Raw genomic sequence first — 20663 nt, 5'->3', positions numbered from 1 at the left:
AAGGGGGGCAGCAGAGCTAAGTGGGAGAGGCCGTTCAGCAGTAGCGACGGAGATTGCCTCTCCAAGGTATTGAGGCCGCTCTGTGTGGCGTTTAAGATTAGCGGCCTTTGGTTCTGGCAGGCTGTAGTTGGGCTGTAGATGGCATTTGTCAATGGGAACACTTGTCATTATGAAGCTATCTCTCCGCCTCCAGGTGACTAAATTTGATTTTTTTTTTTTTTTTTTCTTTTTTCAGGTGCAGGGGGACGCACCGTGTGGGGCGACGTAGGAGAGCCGAGCGGAGCTCTGTCAGAAGGCCGGTCAGTGCGTGGTCTTAGAGGGAAGCTGTGACCGGTGGCTCTGTGATGACTACGTGAGGGTATTTTTCCGTTTCAGTTGGAAGCTTGAAGCAACGAGAGCCGTGTGATACGGGCACCGGGGCTGATTCTGTCCGGGTAAGCTGTGATCGGTGAGTGATTGGGTAGCAGTTAGTTGTTTGGGTGTTGTATTGCCAGCGAAGCGATAAGCGACTGGTGTTGTTTGGTTTTTACAGGTGGCGCGCAAGGGTGAAGACGGTGACCCGAAGTGGCGGAGGACGGGCCGGCGAGTTGTCGCGGTGAAGGGGCGGGAGATGAGAATCGGTGGCCAGGGGCTACGGTTGCGGGCAGTGTCTCGGCACGTGCTGTATCGCTGGGGTTTTTGCAGGTGCTGCAAGCAGGCTCGGTGGGGTGGTGCCGCGTGCTGATGAGCCGTAGGAGCAGGCGAGGGGCTTGCGGGCAGGGTAGGTGTCTCGTAACCAAGTATGGCGTGGTAGCTCAGTGAAGCGTTTCCCTTTGGAATTTGCAGGTGCCGTGCAGGCTGCCTTTGGAATCGGAGGAGAATTTTAGGTGAGCTGTGTTGTAGAGAGGAGGCGCCTGGGGCTGGTGAGTTATTTAAGTGCAATTGTAACTTTGTGTCTCTCGGGCACTACAAGGAACGAGCACCAGAGCCTGTGGACGGCGGCGTTAGTGGAGAGCAGGCGAGTGGAATGCCACGGCGCATCTGAGCTGGGGATGGCGCAGGAAAAGTGCGTGTTGACCGATGACACTGTTGTCTGTAGATTCCTGTGTGGTGTTTTTGTTTGACCAATTTTTTTTTTCCCTCTTTTTTTTCTTTCAGATGATGAAGAGAAACCTGGTGAATGCAGGATGAATCCCCTTGGTTTCCTGTGGTGTTTTTCTTGTTGAGGATGGCTTCAGACCCATCACTCTTGGAAAGATAAGGTGAGGAAGCCACGAGCCACGGAGCTCGAAGCTGAGGGACAAGTTTTGGAGTCACAGGGACGGCTTTTAAAGTTAGCGTAGGGCAGAGGGCTGTCGCGGAGCAGTCCCCTTTGGGCAGGTAAAGGGAGCGGGTTACTCGTCAGCCTGACGGTAGCGTGTGCCGGGCAGGGCGATTCCAGCCTGTGTCTTCGGTGTCTTAGACCTTCGTCGGATCTCGATGTCGGGTTTGCGCCCCAGCAGCAAGGCACGGCGCCTCGGGCGGCACCCCGGAGTCTCAAACACCTGTATTCATCGGCATAGCGCCAGTCGGGCGCCGCTTTTCTTGCATGAAAGGCCTAAAGCGTGGATAGGTGCGGTGCCACGGAAGTGTCTGGACGGTCCTCGTTTGCGGCGCGGTTCCCAGCTGCGTGAGCAGCTTTGTTCTCTGGCCGTCCGTTTTCAGGGCGCGGGCCTTCTGTCCCGCATCGTTGCGCTCTTAGGTCTTGAAGCCCGGTTTCCCGCATGTACGTCTTCTCAGTTTGGCGAGTAACTTCTTGTCGCGGGTCGTGACTTTCTGCACGTTCTTCGGGGTTTCCGTCGAGGCCCCTCACTTCACCGTTACGATCTCGCGCGTCATTTTGCTCGATGACGTCTTTGTTCGAGGGGGCGTCACTTTCGCTCAGAGTTTTCTCTCATCTTTGAGGTTCACTGTAGGATTTCGTGTAGTGTCAGTGTGTCCATCCGTGCGTGTGTGGCTCGGAGCCGCCCTGCCCGGGGGTGTGGAGTCAGGGGTAGGTGGGTCGGCAGAAAGTGTGTGGTGAACCCAGCGATCGGGCTAGGCTGTTGGGGCCGAGGGGGTCCGATCATGTGGGATCGAGTAGCCATCGGCAGGCTGTACGGACAGCTCTTCCATCAGCGGTTTTTGAGATGAGCAGCGACATGTTGAACATGCTGGTCAGCAGTAGTGCAGGAGTCTGCACCTCAAAGACAAAAAAAGGCTGCTTCGTGTGGCACTTTGAGTATGGGATAACGTTATATTTTTATGGCAGGCTGTGTTGGTGTCTAGATAGTATTTGTAAATGGGAATGCGACCGTTGGAATGAGGAAGCCATCGCTTCCCATCCAGGTGACTTGTTTGATGTTGTTTTTCAGATGCAGAGGGAGAAGCTGCGCAGGGCGACGTAACAGAGCCGAGCGGAGCACTATAAGAAGGCGGGTCGCCATGTGCGGCGTTAGAGGGAAGATGTGACCGGTGGTTCTATGACAGCGTGTGTGTGTGTGTGTGTGTGTGTGTTGTTTTATTTTTTTCCCGAATTGAATCCTTGATGCGATGAGCTGACTCAGTGGCCGACTCGGTCCAGGTGACCGGCGATCGGTGGGCTGAAGTATCGGTCCTTTTTCAGGCTGGTCAAGTTGTAAGGAACCCGTGCCGTTTGTGCTTTACAGGTGGGGCGCAAGACCCAGGGCTGCCACCCAAAGTGACGGAGGATGGGCCGGAAAGTTGTCAAGGTCAAGAAGCGGGACACGGGAATTTTTATCCACGGCCTGAAGTTTCAGAGTGTATCTCAGCACGTGTTGCTTTGCTTGTGTTCTTGCAGGTGCCGCACACAGGCTGGGATGGGCGATGCTGCACGCCGATGAGCAGTTCTAGCCGGCGAGGCCAGCGCAGGCCCCATCGGTGTCTAATAGCAAAGTGTCACGTGGCAGCTCAGTGAAGCGTTTCTCCCTTTTAATCTGCAGGCATTGTGCGGGTTGCCTTTGGGAGCGGATGAGGGTTTGAGGTGAGCCGGGTAGTCGAGAGGAGGCGTGCGGGGCCGGTGACTTCTTGGGAGCGCAAGAATAATTTTGAGTCTCTCGGTGTTTTAGGTGTCACTAATGATGACTCGCCGCACGGGAGAAGAAGCAGAAGGATGTCAAGGAGGATTCTAAACCTGCTCAAGTGACTCGGATCTGGGGTGTAGAGGAACACGTATACCATCCTAATGGTTGTTTAGTCTTGTCTGCTTGACAGGCAGACCATCTGCGTTTTGATAACACAGGCCTGCGAGAGACTCAGAAGCACCTTGTTGGCCAAGCTTGAGATTCCCGCCCCCCTGTGGAAAGGGCAAAGCGTGGCAGTGAAATTTGGCTGTGGCAATCCCCGATATACAGGTGTAAACAGCCCATTTGGCGATGCTCTAGCACAGACGGATCGATGCCTGGATCTGCGCTCGTGTGCCTCTGCCCGGGCCCCCCTTTGGGAATTTCCCGGCTGGCGGTGTAATGACAAAATACTTACTCGTCACACTTCACCTGTGTTTTTGTGGCTCTTCCCGCGGCCTTCCCGTGCCCGCTCACACGCAGCCGCAGCATTTGACTTTGGAGTTGACACGGAGCAGGTAAGCAGAAACGCAGCGGCGCTTCTGAGGAGGGGCGTGTTGCGGTAAAGGTCCGTGTTGACTGACGCGATGCCGACTGACCGCACTCTTGTGTGGGGTTTGGGTATGTCTTTAAAGGTGACGAAGAGGATCCTGGCGACTGCAGGACGAATTCCGTTGGCGGACTGCGGTTTTCCTCGTTGCGAATGGATTAAGCCTCCCGGCCCTCTGAAAGATAAGTCGAGGGAGCGGCATCGCAGTGTGGTCGGGGGAAGGAGGGGACGAGGTCGGCAATTGCAGGGACAGGTATTAAAGGTAGCGTAGGGCAGAGGGCTGTCCAGGAGCGGTCCCCTTTGGGTGGGTAAAGGGGCAGCGGGTTACGCGTCAGCACGACGCTAGCGTGTGCCGGGCAGGGCGGTTCCAGCCTGTGTCTGTTGTCGTACAGTCTGTGTGATACGTCTTCCGTGTTGTAGAGCTTCGTCCGTTCTTAATGTCGTCGTTGCGCTTTGCACGAGGAGCACGACACGTGCCTCGTGTGCAGCCCGTGGGGCTTGATCGGCAGTACTCATCAGCATGGCGCCAATCGGGTGTCACTCTCGTCGCTTTATGAGCTTAAAGTGTGGATCGGTCTTGAGCCTCAGAAGGCTTTTCGGTCGCCCCGCTTTTGTAGCATCGTTCCCGGCTGCACGAGCAGCTCTGCTCTCTACCCATCCATTTTCCGGGACCGGGTGTCGTTCCCTTCATCCTCATGTTCTTCTGTGTCGAAGCCGGGCTTCCCGCACATACGTCATCTCGGTTTTGAGAGTCACTTCTCGTCACGGGCCCCGACGGTCTACTCTTTCTTTTGCGTGTTTCCCAGAGCGTCCTCACGTCACCGTTGTGGTCTCGCAGGTGTTCTTGCCCGACAGCGACTTCCATCCCTGCGTCATTCTTCTCGCTGAGAGTTTTCTCTCACGTTTGAGGCGGGTCGTTTGTGGTGTTCCGTGTAGTATCTGTGCATGTCTGCGTGGCTCGGAGTCGCCCTGCCCAGGGGTGTAGAGTCAGGGGTAGGTGGGATAGCCGTAACAGTCTACAATTAATATGTCGATGTGTCGAGGCAAAGGCGGTAAGGTCATTTTGGACCGAATAGCCGGCAGCAGATTTTGCCAACGGGTTTTTCATTAACGCTTTATGGGGAAGGGCAGAGCTCTGCGGGAGGGGCCGTTCAGCGGCAGCGCAGGAGACTGCATCTCAAAGACGCCAAGGATGTTTTGCGTGGGGCTTGAAGTTTGTGGTGTGGGTGTGGTGTGTTTTTTTTTTCTTTGTTTGTTTTTTTTTTTTCTTTCTGGCGAGCTGCCAGTTGGCGTGCAGATGAGGTTTCTAAAAAGGATGGAGACTTTATTGTTACGAAGCTATCTCTCTGCATCCAGCTGATCGTCGCTGTTGGTTTTTCAGATACGAAGGGACAAGCTGCGCAGGGTGACGCAGCAGAGCCGAGCAGAGCACCGTGAGCAGGTGGGTCATTGTTTTTGGTACTAGAGGGGAGATATGACCGTTATCTCTGTGACAGCAGTTAGACTCGGCTGTCGTTTTCTTGTTGTTTTTCCCCAGTTTCAATTCCTGAATGTGTTAGGTGCCAGAAAGAAGGACGGTCACAGCACCCGACTCCGGAATCCGTGCAGATCAGGTGAGCGGAACACCACGGCGTGTCCGAGGCGGGGGCTGTCACAGGAAAAGTCTATGTTGACCGATGCGATGCTTCCCAATGGCACTGTTGCCTGCGCATTTTTTTTGTTTGTTTTTGCAGGCGATGAAGAAGAATCTGTCGCCTGCAGGAATAATGCCGTTTGCCAATCGGGGTCTTTTTTGTCGAGGATGGATTAGGAGTCCAGGCCCTCCAAAAGGTCAGCAGAGGGACTCGCGGCGGAGATTGTTTGGGGAGCGAGGGGACAGGGTCGGCAACTGCGGAGACGGGTTTTAAAGTTAGCGTAGGGCAGAGGGCTGTCCCGGAGCGGTCCCCTTCGGGCAGGTAAAGGGAGGGGGTCGCTCTTCAGCGTGAGGGTAGTGTGCACCCGTCAGGGCCGTTCCGGCTCGCGTCTGTCATCATGTAGTTTGTGTGGTCCGTTTTCTCTGTCTTGCGTAATACCTTCCTCTGGTCTCGAAGTCTCCGTAGCTCTTTTGCGATCCACAGGCACCTCGGTAGCCCTCCCGAGTGTCTAGAGAGCGTCGTCTCGTCGGCATAGTGCCCCTCGAGCCGTTCTCGTCTCGATAGCCTACTTTAAAGCGTCCTTCCATCCAGTGCGTATTATGTTGCGGATCTTTCCGATCAGTCTCCACTCGTGGCGGCCAGCCAGGCGGCACGTGCGGCTCCGTCGTCGAGATTCCCATTTCCACAGAGTACTCTTCTGGGGTTTCGTTCCCGTGCCCTTAAGGGGTTGAGGTCTTAAAGCCTGCCTTCTCATGCATCCGCCGTTATGAGTTTGACAGTCGCGTTCTGTCAGGGGTGGCAGTCGTCGCTTCTCTTTCGGGGCCACTGTAAGGCATCTGCATCATCGTGGCGCCGTAGGGCTTCTGCGCTGGCATCATTGACCGTACGGGAGTCGTTCTCACCCACAGTCTTATAGCGTCTCACGGTCACTCTTGTGGCCTCTGCGTGCGGCACAGGTCTGCGTCTGCCGCCTGCGATCGGACCTTCAAGTGTACTTAACATCGCAGATGTATCTGGAGGGTCACCTTTGGGGAGGCGATGGGGCCCAGACGGACCGCTCTGCTCCGCTCTTGTACTTTCTGGTCCCATAGAGATGTCCTACGGCATCTCATCCGCGTGTCTTTCTGGGGTCGGGTCCCAAACCCAAGCTTCTCGCGCACGTTTCATTCGAGAGTTGCGTTGCGTTGCATTGCAGCAGTCTAGTTTTGACTGCCGTCCGAGACCGCCTCGGTCGGCAGCGCTTGTGTGTTTTTTTTTTTTTGTTTTTGCTTCGTCAAGGTCTGTATTTGGGTATGTGTCGCATCGTACCGCCCTGTAATTGTCGAGACCGTCTCACAGCGTAACTCCGTCTTGCGTTTTCTGTCGGCCTGTTCTGTATTTGAATGTGTACGGCACTGTTAGGTTTTGCGTTGTACCGCCCTGGAATTGTCTCAACCTCCATCGGAGACCGTTTCACGTTGTATCGGCCCATGTTGCGGTTTGTCTCGCACCGTGCCGCCCTGTAACTATCTCGACCGCCACGTGAGACAGTCTCGCTTCATATCGCCCCGTACTGTGTGTTTTTTTTTTTTTCTTTTTTGTAGTCGATCGGTCTGTACCACAACGCACCGTGCTTTGTTTGGCATCGTATCGGCTTTGCATCGTATCGCACTGTGAGCTGGATGTCTCCCGATTGCCATCCGAGACCGTCTTGTATCGTATGACCCTGTATTGCATCGTTTCTCACATTGTATAGCTCTGTAACGGTCTCAACTGACATCGGAGATGGTTTTGCATTGTATGACCCTGGTGGTTTGTTTTGGGTTGTTTTTTAATTGGATCATTGCCTATTTAAATGCCTATTCCACTGTACGTCTCTGTATTGGTTTTGCATTGTATTCCTCTGTAGTAGTCTTGACTGACTTTGGAGACCATCTCATATTGCGTAGCTCTACTTTGTATCCCATCGTGACGGTCCTTAACCATCTCGCCCGCCAGCAGAGATCATCTGGCTTTGTGCTGCCCCGTACTGTGTGTTGTTACTGGATTACTGTGTATCTGAATGTGTATTGTAGTGTTCTGCTGAGTATCGGTTCTGCATTGTACTACCGTGAAATAGTGTCGACCGCCGTCTGAGACGGTCTGGCATCATACCACCGCCTATTGTGGTTTTTTTTACTGCACTGTTCTGTATTTCGATGCGTACTGCCTTGTTCAGCTACGTATTGGATTTGCCGCGTCTTGGTCCGCATCAGCATCTACCGACAGACGGGAGCGGCTGGCAGCGTATCGCTCCAAATCGGTGTTTGCCTTCTATCGGCACCCCTCCGTAATCATCCGGACCGCTGCCGGAGAGCACCATGCGTCGTCCCACTCCCTAACCGTCTGTACTGCTGTCGGAGATGGACGCTCATTGTACCACCCTGTATCATATTTTGTCTCGATGGCGCTCTAAGCGCACGTCAAGTTGTTTGACTTGGGTGCACATTACAGGGCTCTATGGTTGTATGTATCGTATGGTATTGTGTAGGCAGCGTAGATGGCTAAAGGGTCTCCGTCTCCCTGCCCGTGGCCGGGAGCGGAGCGAATGCGAAACAGACAGTGAGGTAAGGTAAGGTAAGACAGTAATGCCTTTGCAGTTGTAATGCAGTTGTTGTAGGTGACTTGCAGTAAGCGTGCAGAAAGAGCAGAGGCATAGAGCAGTGTGACAGGGCTCAGAGCAGTCAGCGATTTGCAGGCTCGTAGGGCAAATAACTGGAATAAAATAACCTCAGCCCGGGGAATCTCCCCACCCCACCCCACCCCCCCCGCCTTATTTTTTTTTGCCCGGTCCCGGCCGCTCTGCGAGGTGACGTTCATTGCCAAAGTTTGGGCGGAGGTCAGGCACGGGCCGGGGTTTTCGCAGGCAGGGTCACCTGCGAGGCCGCTGTGTTTGGCACTCCTGAGGAGTGCCGCAGAGACGTGCCAATGGCTGCTTACGGCCGTCACATGGGAGAACGTAGGAGCCGAGCGGGCGGTGAGGCTTTTGGTGTAGCGGAGGGAGGGGGGTGTGTTTTGTTTGTGTTGTGGACCCGCAGGATGGCTGCGGAGGTCTGCATGTTTTCTTTTGCAGGCATGTAGGGCACACAGCTCGAATAAAAAAACCGTACCCCGGGGATTTTTTTTGTTTTTCCCCTGGCTGAGTTTTTTTTTCCCGGTCCCGGCCGCTATGTGAGGCGACGTTCATGGCCAAAGTTTGGGCGGAGGTCAGGCACGGGCCGGGGTTTTTGCAGGCAGGGTTACTTGGTAGGTTGCTGGATTTGGTGTTATTGGGGCACATTCTCCTGGTTGGTGAATAGTGTTGGTAGTTTCTGGGAGTTGTCTGTAGCAGTTGTTCATGGTCCTGGAGCAAAGTTGTGGGGTGTTGTGGGAGATGCCCAGTGTGGAGCAGGAATGGGTATTGCAGCAGGTGCACTTTTCAGTATTTCGTAAGCGAGGTATAGTGTTGGCAAGGGCTGTGACAAGTATGGCAACATGACTTTTTTTTGTGTAGTTTGTTTTGCGGAGGTCTGCAGCTGGTTCCAGAGAAGCAGCAGTCACCTGTTCCCTCTTCAGACAAGCACGTTTTGGAGATGCGGTAGTCCAGCAGCGGGGACCTTACACACACGTGGGAAGAGAGCGCATCACTGAGGGGAGCGGGAAGTGTAGGAAGGCCCGTAGCTATCGTGGTGTCACCAGGAGGAACTTGACGGCAGCCACGGTGTCGAGGCTGAGGGACAGACAGTTTATGTAATGTGGGCAAGCAGGTAGGGAGATAGTAGGAGTACTAAATGAGGTTTGAGGAGTAGTGTGAGGAAGATAGTTTGAGCAGTAAAGCAGTGAAATGAGCATTAGGAGCTGATTAAGTTCGGTGTTGTTTGCAGGTGCAAACAATAATGTATAGCATGTATTCAAGCAAAGTATCGTTTGGTCTCATCGCACTCCGGTTTGTTTTGCTTTGCCTTTTGGGTTTGGCTGGGTACCGGTGTGTGTGCAACTCAGTCGCAGAGAGTGTGTGTGAGCATACAGTGGTCTTGAGGTGTGCACGGTGGAATGGGGCTGTGCATTGTTGATCTTGTGCACATCTGCCTTGGAATAATCACAGAGGCACGTGTGTATGACCGTGACTCATGACAGTGCCTTGTGACAGTTTGTGTGTAATTAGTGCATGTTTGAGAGCTGGTTTATGCGTGTTACTTGCTCTAGGCGGTGCTCTGCAGCATAATCATAAGAACCGAAGATACACACGTGATATAGCAGCCCTGGGGAAAGGACATTTTTAGTGTCATTTCAAGATATTGCCTAATAGGACGGGGCCTGCCCATGGGCATGCACTTGCGGTGTGCCATGCTCCAGTTACACAGGAAACCTTCCACTCTCCGGCCTCCACTCTCCGGCCTCCACTTTTCGACCTCCGGCCTCCACTCTCCGGCCTCCACTTTTCGACCTCCGGCCTCCACTCTCCGGCCTCCACTTTTCGACCTCCGGCCTCCACTCTCCGGCCTCCACTTTTCGACCTCCGGCCTCCACTTTTCGACCTCCGGCCTCCACTTTTCGACCTCCGGCCTCCACTCTCCGACCTCCGGCCTCCACTCTCCGACCTCCGGCCTCCACTCTCCGACCTCCGCCTTCTGGATTCCACCTCCTGGCCTCCACCTCCTAACTGTTGCTCCTGGTTTTCCATCTTTACAGCTTGCCCGTGCTGTTTTTTTCCCCACTGTTTCTACTTTCCCTTCCCCCTTTTCCTTTTTTCCCTCATCACCCCTCTTTTTGTTTTTCCTCCATCCCACTTTTCCTCCTTTTAGTTCTGCACTGTTCCGTCTCTCCTTGCCTCCTTTCTTTCTGTACTGTTCCATCCTCACTTTCCCCTCTCCTCCTTATTCTCAAGCCGTCCTTCTTCCTGCTTTCCCCTTTCCTTGCCCCCACGCAAAGCTGTCTCTGTACTTCCCCCTTTCCGTTTTCTTCCCTCCAGTTACACTCTCCCTTTTCCTGACCCTCATACGCTTTCTGTCTTTTCCTGGTGGCTTCCCAGCTGTTGCCACTTTACTTCTTTCTCTGTCCCACCCCCCCACATATCCACTATCCCTTTGCGCCTCTCCTTCCCCCAGTCCCCTTTTTCTCGTTTTCCTTCCATTCCAGTTCTCCCTTTCCTCATTTCCTTGCCTCCGCATCACCCCTTTTTTTCTTTTCCATTTTTCCACTGTCCCATATCCCGTCTTTCCTCCTTTCTTTCTTCCCTATCCCATGTTCTCTTTCCTCTCCCCTACTCCATCCGCTTTTCCCCCCCTTTCCCCCGGTGTTGTCTCTCCTGTTCCATAGCTCTCCTCTCTGTCTTTCTACCCCCCTTGCCCCTGTTTTTCCAGCTTTACACCTCACCCACCCCCCCTTTATTGTTTCTTCGCTGCTGCCCTCCCTTCCCCCCCGCAGTCTCCTCTTTCCTCCACATCTCCTATTCTCCCCCTGTTGTCCCCCCTCTTCTCCTCCACCCTACTCCTCCTACCCACCTCCAACCCCCATCCTCCCCCTTACCTCCTCCCCCACCCTCTCCCGCCCTTAACCTCCTCCTTCCCCAGTCCCCTCCCCCTTCCCTTTCCCCTCCTCCCCCCCTTTCCCCTCCCTCCTCCCCCCCTTTCCCCTCCCTCCCCCCTCCCTCCCCTTCCCCCCTTTCCCCTCTCCCCCTCCCTCCCCCCTGCCTCCTCCCTCCCTCTCCCCTCCCTCCTCCTCCTTTTCCCCTCCCTCCTCCCTAACCCCTCCTCCCTCCCCCCGCCCTCCCCCCCTTTCCCGTCCCTCCTCCCTTTCCCCTCCCTCCTCCCTCCCTTTCCCCTCCCTCCCTTTCCCCTCCCGCCCCCCCCTCCCTTTCCCCTCGCTCCTCCCTCCCTTTCCCCTCGCTCCTCCCTCCCTTTCCCCTCGCTCCTCCCTCCCTTTCCCCTCGCTCCTCCCTCCTCCCTCCCTTTCTCCTCCCTCCCTTTCTCCTCCCTCCCTTTCTCCTCCCTCCCTTTCCCCTCCCTCCCTTTCCCCTCCCTCCCTTTCCCCTCCCTCCCTTTCCCCTCCCTCCCTTTCCCCTCCCTCCCTTTCCCCTCCCTCCCTTTCCCCTCCCTCCCTTTCCCCTCCCTCCCCCCTCCCTTTCCCCTCCCTCCTCCCTTTCCCTCGCTCCTCCCTCCCTTTCCCCTCCCTTTCCCCTCCCTTCCCCCTCCCTTTCCCCCTCCCTTTCCCCCTCCCTTCCCCCTCCTTCCCCCTCCCTTTCCCCCTCCCTTTCCCCTCCCTTTTCCCCTTCCGGGTCTTGCGGTTCCCCCCTTTTCCCCCTTACCCGTCCCTTTCCCCCTCCCTTTCCCCCTCCCTTTCCCCCTCCCTTCCCCCCCTCCCTTCCCCCTCCTTTCCCCCTCCCTTTCCCCCTCCCTTTCCCCCTCCCTTTCCCCCTCCCTTTCCCCCCTCCCTTTCCCCCTCCCTTTCCCCCTCCCATTCCCCTCCCTTTCCCCTCCCTCCTCCCTCCCTTTCCCCTCCCTCCCCTCGCTCCTCCCTCCCTTTCCCCTCGCTCCTCCCTCCCTTTCCCCTCGCTCCTCCCTCCCTTTCCCCTCCCCCCTCCCTTTCCCCCCCCCTCCCTTTCCCCACCCTCCTCCCCCTCCCCCCTCCTTCTCCCTCTCTTTCCCCTCCCCCCTCCCTCCCTTTCCCCTCCCTCCCCCCTCCCCCTCCTCCCTTTCCCCTCCCTCCCCCTCCTCCCTTTCCCCTCCCTCCCCCCTCCCCCTCCTCCCTTTCCCCTCCCTCCCCCCTCCCCCTCCCTTTCCCCTCCCTCCCCCCTCCCCCTCCCTTTCCCCTCCCTCCTCCTCCCTTTCCCCTCCCTCCCTTTCCCCTCCCTCCTCCCTCCCTTTCCCCTCCCTCCTCCCTACCTCCCCCCCTTTCCCCTCCCCCCTCCCTTTCCCCTCCCTCCCCCCTCCCTTTCCCCTCCCCCCTCCCTCCCTTTCCCCTCCCTCCCCCCTCCCTCCCCTTCCCCCTTTCCCCTCCCCCCTCCCCTCTCCCCTCCCTCCCCCCTCCTCCCTGCCTCTCCCCTCCCTCCCCCCTTCCTCCTCCTTTTCCCCTCCCTCCTCCCTCCCTCCTCCTTTTCCCCTCCCTCCTCCCTCCCTCCCTCCTCCTTTTCCCCTCCCTCCTCCCTCCCTCCCCCCTTTCCCTTCCCTCCTCCCTTTCCTCTCCCTCCTCCCTTTCCCCTCCCTCCTCCCTCCCCCCTCCCTTTCCCCTCCCTCCCCCCTCTCTCCCTTTTCCCCTCCCTCCCCCCTCCCTCCCTTTCCCCTCCCTCTCCCTTCCCTCCCTTTCCCCTCCCTCCTCCCTCCCTTTCCCCTCCCTCCTCCCTCCCTTTCCCCTCCCTCCTCCCTCCCTTTCCCCTCCCTCCTCCCTCCTCCCTCCCTTTCCCCTCCCTCCTCCCTCCTCCCTCCCTTTCCCCTCCCTCCTCCCTCCCTTTCCCCTCCCTCCTCCCTCCCTTTCCCCTCCCTCCTCCCTCCCTTTCCCCTCCCTCCTCCCTCCCTTTCCCCTCCTCCTCCCTCCCTTTCCCCTCCCTCCTCCCTCCCTTTCCCCTCCCTCCTCCCTCCCTTTCCCCTCCCTCCTCCCTCCCTTTCCCCTCCCTCCTCCCTCCCTTTCCCCTCCCTCCTCCCTCCCTTTCCCCTCCCTCCTCCCTCCCTTTCCCCTCCCTCCTCCCTCCCTTCTCCCTCCCTTTCCCCTCCCTCCTCCCTCCCTTTCCCCTCCCCCCTCCCTCCCTTTCCCCTCCCCCCTCCCTCCCTTTCCCCTCCCCCCTCCCTCCCTTTCCCCTCCCTCCCCCCTCCCTCCCTCCCCCCTCGCTCCTCCCTCCCCCTCCCTCCCCCTCCCTTTCCCCTCCCCCCTCCCTTTCCCCTCCCCCCTCCCTTTCCCCTCCCCCCTCCCTTTCCCCTCCCCCCTCCCTTTCCCCTCTCCCCTCCCTTTCCCCTCTCCCCTCCCTTTCCCCTCTCCCCTCCATCCCTTTCCCCTCCCTCCTCCCCTCCCTTTCCCCTCCCTCCTCCCCTCCCTCCTTTTCCCCTCCCTCCCTTTCCCCTCCCTCCCCCCTCCCTTTCCCCTCCCCCCTCCCTTTCCCCTCTCTCCCCCCTCCCTCCCCCCCTTTCCCCTCCCCCCTCCCCCCCTTTCCCCTCCCCCCTGCCTCCTCCCTCCTCCTCCTTTTCCCCTCCCTCCCCCCCTTTCCCCTCCCTCCCTCCCCCCTCCCTCCTCCCTTTCCCCTCCCTCCTCCCTTTCCCCTCCCTCCTCCCTTTCCCCTCCCTCCTCCCTTTCCTCTCCCTCCTCCCCCCTTTTCCCCTCGCTCCTCCCTCCCTCCTTTCCCCTCCCTCCCCCCTCCCTCCCTTTCCCCTCTCCTCTCCCTCTCTTTCCCCTCCATTCTCCCTCCCTTCTCCCTCTCTTTCCCTTCCTTCCCCCCTCCCTTCTCTCTCTCTTTCCCCTCCCTCCTCTTCCTCCTCCCTTCCCCCCCCTTTCCCCTCTCCCTCCCTTTCCCCCCCTCCCTCCTCCCTCCCTCCCCCCTCCCTTTCCCCTCCCTCCCTTTCCCCTCCCTTTCCCCTCCCTCCCTTTCCCCTCCCTCCCTTTCCCCTCCCTCCTCCCTCCCTTTCCCCTCCCTCCTCCCTCCCTTTCCCCTCCCTCCTCCCTCCCTTTCCCCTCCCTCTCCCCTCCCTCCCTTTCCCCTCCCTCCTCCCTCCCTTTCCCCTCCCTCCCTTTCCCCTCCCTCCTCCCTCCCTTTCCCCTCCCTCCCTTTCCCCTCCCCCTCCTCCTCCCTTTCCCCTCCCTCCCTCCCTCCCTTTCCCCTCCCTCCTCCCTCCCTTTCCCCTCCCTCCTTTCCCCTCCCTCCCTTTCCCCTCCCTCCCTTTCCCCTCCTCCCTTTCCCCTCCCTCCCTTTCCCCTCCCTCCTCACTCCCTTTCCCCCTCCCTCCCTTCCCCTCCCTGCACACACCCTTTCCCCTGCCCCTTCCCCCTATTTTTTTTATTTCTTTTTTTATTTTTTAGGATAGAAGCACACGCATACATGTCCACCCCAAGGGAATGGGGGAGGGACAAGCCCTTTCTCGAGAACAGACAGCAGCTTTACTGCCACACTAACAGTGGCTGCAAAATTTCATCCAATGGATCCACACTCATTTGAAGTCTTCAAATACTTCTCATCTTTAAAGGACGTGCCGCATGTCCACCTGAAGCCTTCCTCTTTTTTCTGGCCTATTTGGGAATACGCTGAAATAGGATGATGCCATTTACGGCAGCCCAAGGTCCATGGTGGGGGGCGTATGCGTCAGAGGACGGACATTCATAGGGGACATTAGAAAACATTACAATCTGGAAACATGGGTGGGAGCCATTGCAATAGAGAAAACCCTCTCATTTTACTATCTATTGACATATGATTATTTGTTTGTGTATAGCGAAGGTGTCCAAAATAAAAATCTACTCTACAAAACCCCTCCTCGATTACATAAAGGATTTTAGAATATAAAATATGTGTCCCACCGCCCATTTTTACCTTTATTGTTCTCTCTCTGCCTGGCTGCCCGTCCACATTCTTTAATTGCTCTGTCTCTCCCCTTCAGCTCATCGAGGTTTTTTGGTATGTTTCAGTTTATCTCTGTCTACCTCACCGTCCCCTTTTTTAATTCCTCCTCCTCTGCCTTGTGGCCCATTGCGCTTGCATGTTGGGCACAGCCAGTTCCCACTCTGAGACGGATGTGCTGCTGGTTAAAGCTGAGCCCATCGGCAGCGCTGGTAGGAAGCAGAGCAGAGATTCTCCTGCAGCCTGTGGTGAAGACCGTGGTGAGGCAGGCTGTCCCCCTGCAGTCCAGGGAGGTCCAGGGTGGAGCCAACGTGCCCCAGCGGCGCGTGGAGGACCCGAGGCCGGAGCAGGTGGTTGTGCCTGAAGGAAGCCGAGAGCCTGTGCCAGACCAGCGGCCTCGCGGGAGGGACCCCACACTGGAGCAGAAAAAGAGCCTGAGGAGGAAGGCGCCGCAACCCCCACGCCATGTCCCCCTACGTTGGTCAGGGGTGGGATGTAGAGAAGTCAGGAGAGAAGAGGCGCCCAGGAAAAGAGGGAGGGGTGGCAGGAAGCTGTTTTTTGGATTTGTTCTTATTTGCATTATTTGAGGAACAATGACTTAATTTCCCCAAGTCGAACCTGGTTTGTCTGTGACAGTAATCGGTAAGTAATCTCTTTGTCTTTTTCTTGACCTAAAAGCTTGTCTGCTGTAATTTCTCTCCCTCTCCTCTTTAATAATCCGTTTGCTTTTTAAATGTTATCACTAGGTGAACTTTTATTCAGTTAGCTATCCCCATTTTGTAATGTTTTCCTGTCTGCCTCTTACCCTGTCGCCATATCTCTCTCTCTGTTTACTTTTATGAAGTAGCCAATAGTCATTTATTAAGTGTTTTGTGCTGGTCATGTACCCTGTGGCTTTTAAAGATTTTTATTTAGTTTGCTGTCCCTATATTTTCATTTTTATTTATTTTTTGTCTAATTGCTCTTGCTTTTACCTTGTCCTTTCTATCTGCTTTTATCTCGTTGTCTGGTTTTATTTTAAACTTTTTTCTTCTTTCGTTAATGCTGACAGTTTTGACAATCTTCATTCTACGTGTCTGATTCAGTTAGCTGTTCATATTGTCTGGGTTTTTGCCTGTTTCCCTGTTTCTCTGTATTGCTTATCTTTTTTAATTTTCTCGTCTTTCCTCAGTGCCATCGCTTTTAAAATTCTCTTTTACATCTGTTTTAGTTTGCCGTTAATCTTTGTCTTTACTTCCCCTGTTGCCTATCGCTTTTTTATTGTCCTGGCTATGCCTACTTTTAGTCTCTTTGCCATTTTTTAAAAATTGTCTTCCTTTGTGCTACCGCTTTTTAGATTTTCTGCCTACTCCCGCATTTTAGTTTGCCATTGCTATTTTCTAATTTTTTCCTGGATTCTTTAATCACGGATAGTCTGAAGACTTTCTGTCCACATTTATCTCCTTTGCTGTCTCTATTTTTAATTATTTCTTGCCTTTCCTTAGTGCCCTCTATTTTTAAATTTTCTTTCTACGTCTTTCCAGATTGCCTTCGCTATTTCTTGATTTTCTTTATTATTTACTCGATCCCCGATCAAATTTTCTGTCTGAGCTCTTTCCCTCAGACTCCCATCCTCTCTTTGTTTGTGCCTCAGAGTTCTCTTATCGTCCTCTCTGCCATCTAGCGTGCTTCCATTTGGTCCCCAGCCTCTCCGGACTCCCTCCTCACGTCCCCGAGTCTTCCTTGGTCTCTCTCACCGTGTCGCAACACCTACGGATGCTTTCCAGGTTGCCCTTAGCATACGTTTAACTTTATCGCAGGCATCAAACCCCTGTCGTTCCCTCGGAAGAGCGCCTGAGTCCGTATCTGCGACCCAGAGTGGGAAACCGAAGTTTTCCCTAGTGTATCTAGCTAGATCAGCAAAGCCTTAGACCGCAAGATGTAACAGCAACGTAGCGAACTTTGGCGGAACTGCTTGTTCGCCCACGAACAGCTAGTAGTTTTGCATGACTTTGATACATTGTTACCTAAGTAACAATGAAATCTTGTAAGTCATAATAATGAAGATTGTATAGTTGACGTTATGAATTAGAGCGACTGTTTCGGTCAAGGGGAAACTATTATTCTTCGAAATGAAAAAAGGGACCGTTCTGCCCATAATCATCAGAAGACGGATGACATACCTCAACGGATGAGACAGAGATCCGGAAACTACAGAAGACGGTAAAATCACCCGCGCTAAAACTCCAGTCATCAAAGAGGACACACTAACCGTTGAACAATTTAATCGGTCAAGAGCCGCACTCGTCACGTTAACATGTGCCTGAATAGCTTACGCAATAGAATGTGAGGCTTTAAAAAGCACAGGAAAAGAACCCGCGGGGTCCCTCTTTGGAGGCCCCGAGCCGTTCATAAATCAACTTTGTGACCGAACCTGGGGCACAAGCTCTTTATTTACGGTCAGAGGCTAAGACGGGTTCTACCTAGATTCCTTTCTCAGGAGTTTAGAAAGGAAGGGGTTCCGGTCTGAACCTCGCGACTCCGGCGGGCAGGTGCTCCCAGACCGTTCCTCAAGACCCAGCCCAGTCCTTCCGTCCTCTCTTCCCTCGAGCTGTGCCTCTATTAGTTTCCTGGGCCTCCAATGACACGGTTACTCTGTTGAAAGTCAATCATCGTGTTCGCAGTCATTTTTCTGTCCCTCCGACTTCCGACACTTTCCCTGTGCTCCACATCCGTCTTGTTGCTCTTTAGGTGGGGCCATCCTTGAGCCGTAGAGCACTCGTTCTTCTACACTACCTAGGATTGAACATTCTGTCCCCTGCGACCCGAGACCGTCTGTACTCCACTCAGAGGATCACCCGAGTTCCTCGTCGTCCCCAAGCCTTCTTTGGTCCCTCAGTCCTCATAGACACCCCTCTCCTCACCATCAAGATGCTTCCCGAGACCCTCCTCGATCTTCCCAGCACCTCTTAGCACTTAATCTCCCTTTCTTTCGGTCCGTCAGAGCCTCTGTTTTTTCTTTGCCGTACAACGCTCCGTTATTTTTCTCTCTGCTACTGAGGGTATAACCATTAGGTTCTTCTCTCGCTCATGCATCTGTAATTTGCCCAGATGCCGTCCTGGAACTCGGAAGCACCTGCCGTGGCTCTGAGCCTTCTTTTCTTACTCTGCCCCCTCCTAATGCCTCTACTCTCTATAGCCATGCGTTCCGAGTCCTTTCTCGTACTCCACAGCGCTCATAGAGCAGTTCAGCTTCCTTTGGGTAGTATTTTTTTGTGCGCCTCAGAGCGCCCTTAGCTTACTATTTGCAATTTAGGAAGCCGTCTTTCTGCCCCCAGCGCCCTGACAGTATCCGTGCTTTGTCGAACTCCCCTTCGGAGTTCCTCCTCCTTACTTTTGAGGCTTCTTTGAGCTCTCAGGCCCCTTGGGACTCCTCCGCTGCTCCCTCCGAGCTCTCATGACACAACCGCTATGTCCCGGAGTCCCAGTTTAGTTCCGGAGGGCACTCCGCACCCCTCTTTTCCCCCCAGAACGCTTCCCGAGTCCGCATCTGTTACTCTGGTCTGTCTGTTTGCTCTGTCACCCTCGGTCACCCTCCAGTCCGTCTCCAGGTCCTCGAGGACATCTGTATTTTGCTCTATGCCCTTTTGAGCTCGTCACATCTCCCCATCTCCTTTGGTCTCTTCGGCCCCTTTGGGACCTTTCTAATTCCTCTGACCGTGTCTCCTGTTCCGATAGAACTTTTGCCGAAACCATCTGTATGCTCCAGAGCCACCTGTTTGGTGTCTGTCTTATAGTCTGTTTCTATATCGTATCCGGCACCCTAAAGATGCCTATCGTCGGCTCAGGTCTCCTCTTAGAAAGCCCTCTTCTATTTCTATAGACATACTTCCCATGGTGGTTTTTGTTGTCTTTGGCAATTTATTTTTGTTCTAGGTACTCAGGTGTTACTTAGACTGCTTCATCCCATTTCCGATACTTTTATTGCATTTCCACATGTTTTGGTGCTTTCCGTCCTTTCGGACTCATCTAGATCCCTTAACGGTATCGGTCAAGGAGAGATCACGTAGGGCTCTAAATTATCAGCACTTTACAGTAAGTGACGTACGGTACAAGCAGAGATATTTTTGAGAAGGTTTTCTCACGGGATCTAGGTCCGTTTCGTCGTTCAGTCCTATGCAGAATATAATTCGGGCAGAAGGTAGGTAGTATGCACGTTGCCGCTAAAAGGAACGCACGACCCCGTAGCTCTGTATTTGGTTTAAAAGGAAACTCAAGCACCTTAATTTTGTCGATAATGTCATTATTACATTTAGTAAACTAGCGTCTTTTCGGGCTTAGTATGATTTTTAATTCTTTCTATCTACGCAATGGAACAATTCAGTGGAATTACCTACCCGGTCCCGTCTCCGGCTGCGTCGCTGCAGTCCCGGTAGAAACGCAGATATCGGCCTTTCTCGTAAGCGCCGCTGTCCCCGATCGCTCCCTCACGTGCCGTAAACTTAAGGCTGACGAGGAAAGGAGCTGTGACCCCCACGGCAGCCTTTATGCCTTCTGCTGGTCCGTCCCACCCCTTCCCGGGGGGTTGTGGGAAGGGTGGTAGGCGGGGCCCGGGGTATATGAGCCACAGCCTCTGCTGAGTGAGCTCATTCTGCCGTTGGGTGTCTGTGGTGTAGGTCCTTTGCTGATCCTGAGATGAAATACATTTTTGGATCCAGCTCAGCTATTTGGGTAGGTGTGCGTTCACATTTAGAGAAAGACCAATAGTAACTGGTAGGAAAGACTTTCTAGACCAGTTCAAGTTCAGCAGCATATTTAATAGAAAGTAAACTTATTTGTTTTTATTTTTTTGGTTTTTTGTTTTTTTTGTTTGTTTTTTTTTAAGGTCAGTAATTTAGTATTGAGCATACAGGGATGGTAAGATGGTTTAATAGCATGTTCTTTTTTTTTTTTCCAGGTGCACTGCGTCTACCTGGAATTCCTGACATAATTGGAGATGGAACTCTGTGGGTTTTTCTCACCGGTTTTGTTACATACAGCGTAAGTTGCCGATATAAATTTTCATAGTAGGGGCAACGATAAGATGATTTAGCGGGCGCTCGGGTGAGCATGTCGTATACATCCGTACATGGGGAGTTAGCATTCCTCGAGAAAGTAGGAGAGATTTAATGTACAGCGGTTTTCACTTGTTTTGTGGGTTTGTAATGCAGCCTGGAGTCCGTGGCAAGAAAGGAGCTGCCTGCAGGGCACGGCTCGGACGAGCAGCTCCCGAGGGGTAGCTGACAAGAGGGGGTTCAGAGGCACTCATACAGGGCGGGAGTTGTGTGGAAGAAGCGGGGTTCATTCTCTGTCAATTCAGGAGAAGGGATGGAGTTTCTGAACTTTCGGGACAGGGGCAACGGAGGCAGGTTCATTACCTCTTTTAGATATTTTTGCATTTTGGTTTGGGTGTCGTTAAGGTGTGTTACTTTGCGGTTTCTTGCATTCGTGGTGGGCTGGGTAGTATCTAGGAGGAGTACGTGTCCGGTGATTTTATCCAAGCGTAATGGTAATTTTGTGTTTTTTTGGTGTCTTACGTAGTGCATAGAATTGTCGCTTCAGGCTCTGGATTTGGTTTGTGTGTTTTTTGTTTTTTTTTATCTCTTTTGCAGGTGATGGATGCAGTCAATGGAGGAATTTAACGGCTAGCTGTTTTTCGCGTGTGAAGTCAAGGATGGAGTCAGAACCCCGGCCCTTTGAAAGATGAGTTGAGGAACGGGCGCACAAGAGGGGACCACCGAGACAACTGTGGGAAAGGATTTGTAAAGTTAGCGTAGGGTAGAGGGCTGTCGCGGAGCAGTCCCCTCTGGGCAGTTAAAGGGAGCGGGTTACTCTCCAGCCCGACG

The 20663-nt window shown here is 54.3% G+C and overlaps 3 long non-coding RNA genes across 6 annotated transcripts; all 3 read left to right on the top strand.

The window, feature by feature from the left end:
• The first annotated feature begins 233 nt into the window (after nt 1–233).
• On the top strand, nt 234–1132 carry LOC309685269. 2 transcript variants are annotated; one of them, XR_014270418.1, is made up of 5 exons: nt 234–299; nt 376–434; nt 533–582; nt 826–866; nt 953–1132. It is a non-coding gene; the product is annotated as an uncharacterized lncRNA (long non-coding RNA). The 2 variants fall into 2 exon arrangements; XR_014270419.1 differs by having other exon boundaries at nt 256–434.
• A 1276-nt stretch (nt 1133–2408) lies between these two features.
• Nucleotides 2409–3138, top strand: LOC309685270. The gene is made up of 4 exons (XR_014270420.1): nt 2409–2490; nt 2667–2729; nt 2961–3001; nt 3087–3138. It is a non-coding gene; the product is annotated as an uncharacterized lncRNA (long non-coding RNA).
• Nucleotides 3139–5010: 1872 nt separating this feature from the next.
• On the top strand, nt 5011–20478 carry LOC309685272. 3 transcript variants are annotated; one of them, XR_014270422.1, is made up of 5 exons: nt 5011–5071; nt 5168–5243; nt 5364–5460; nt 19736–19818; nt 20430–20478. It is a non-coding gene; the product is annotated as an uncharacterized lncRNA (long non-coding RNA). The 3 variants fall into 3 exon arrangements; XR_014270423.1 differs by lacking the exons at nt 19736–19818; nt 20430–20478 and adding an exon at nt 14265–14604; XR_014270424.1 differs by lacking the exons at nt 19736–19818; nt 20430–20478 and adding an exon at nt 6848–7430.
• The last annotated feature ends 185 nt before the right edge of the window (nt 20479–20663 follow it).

The sequence above is a fragment of the Vanellus vanellus genome (assembly GCF_965231255.1).
Source record: "Vanellus vanellus genome assembly, contig: HAP1_SCAFFOLD_1417, whole genome shotgun sequence".
NCBI classification, from domain to species: domain Eukaryota; kingdom Metazoa; phylum Chordata; class Aves; order Charadriiformes; family Charadriidae; genus Vanellus; species Vanellus vanellus.
The sequence above is the reverse complement of the archived record's forward strand: the minus strand, read 5'-3'. Positions and strand labels throughout refer to the sequence as shown.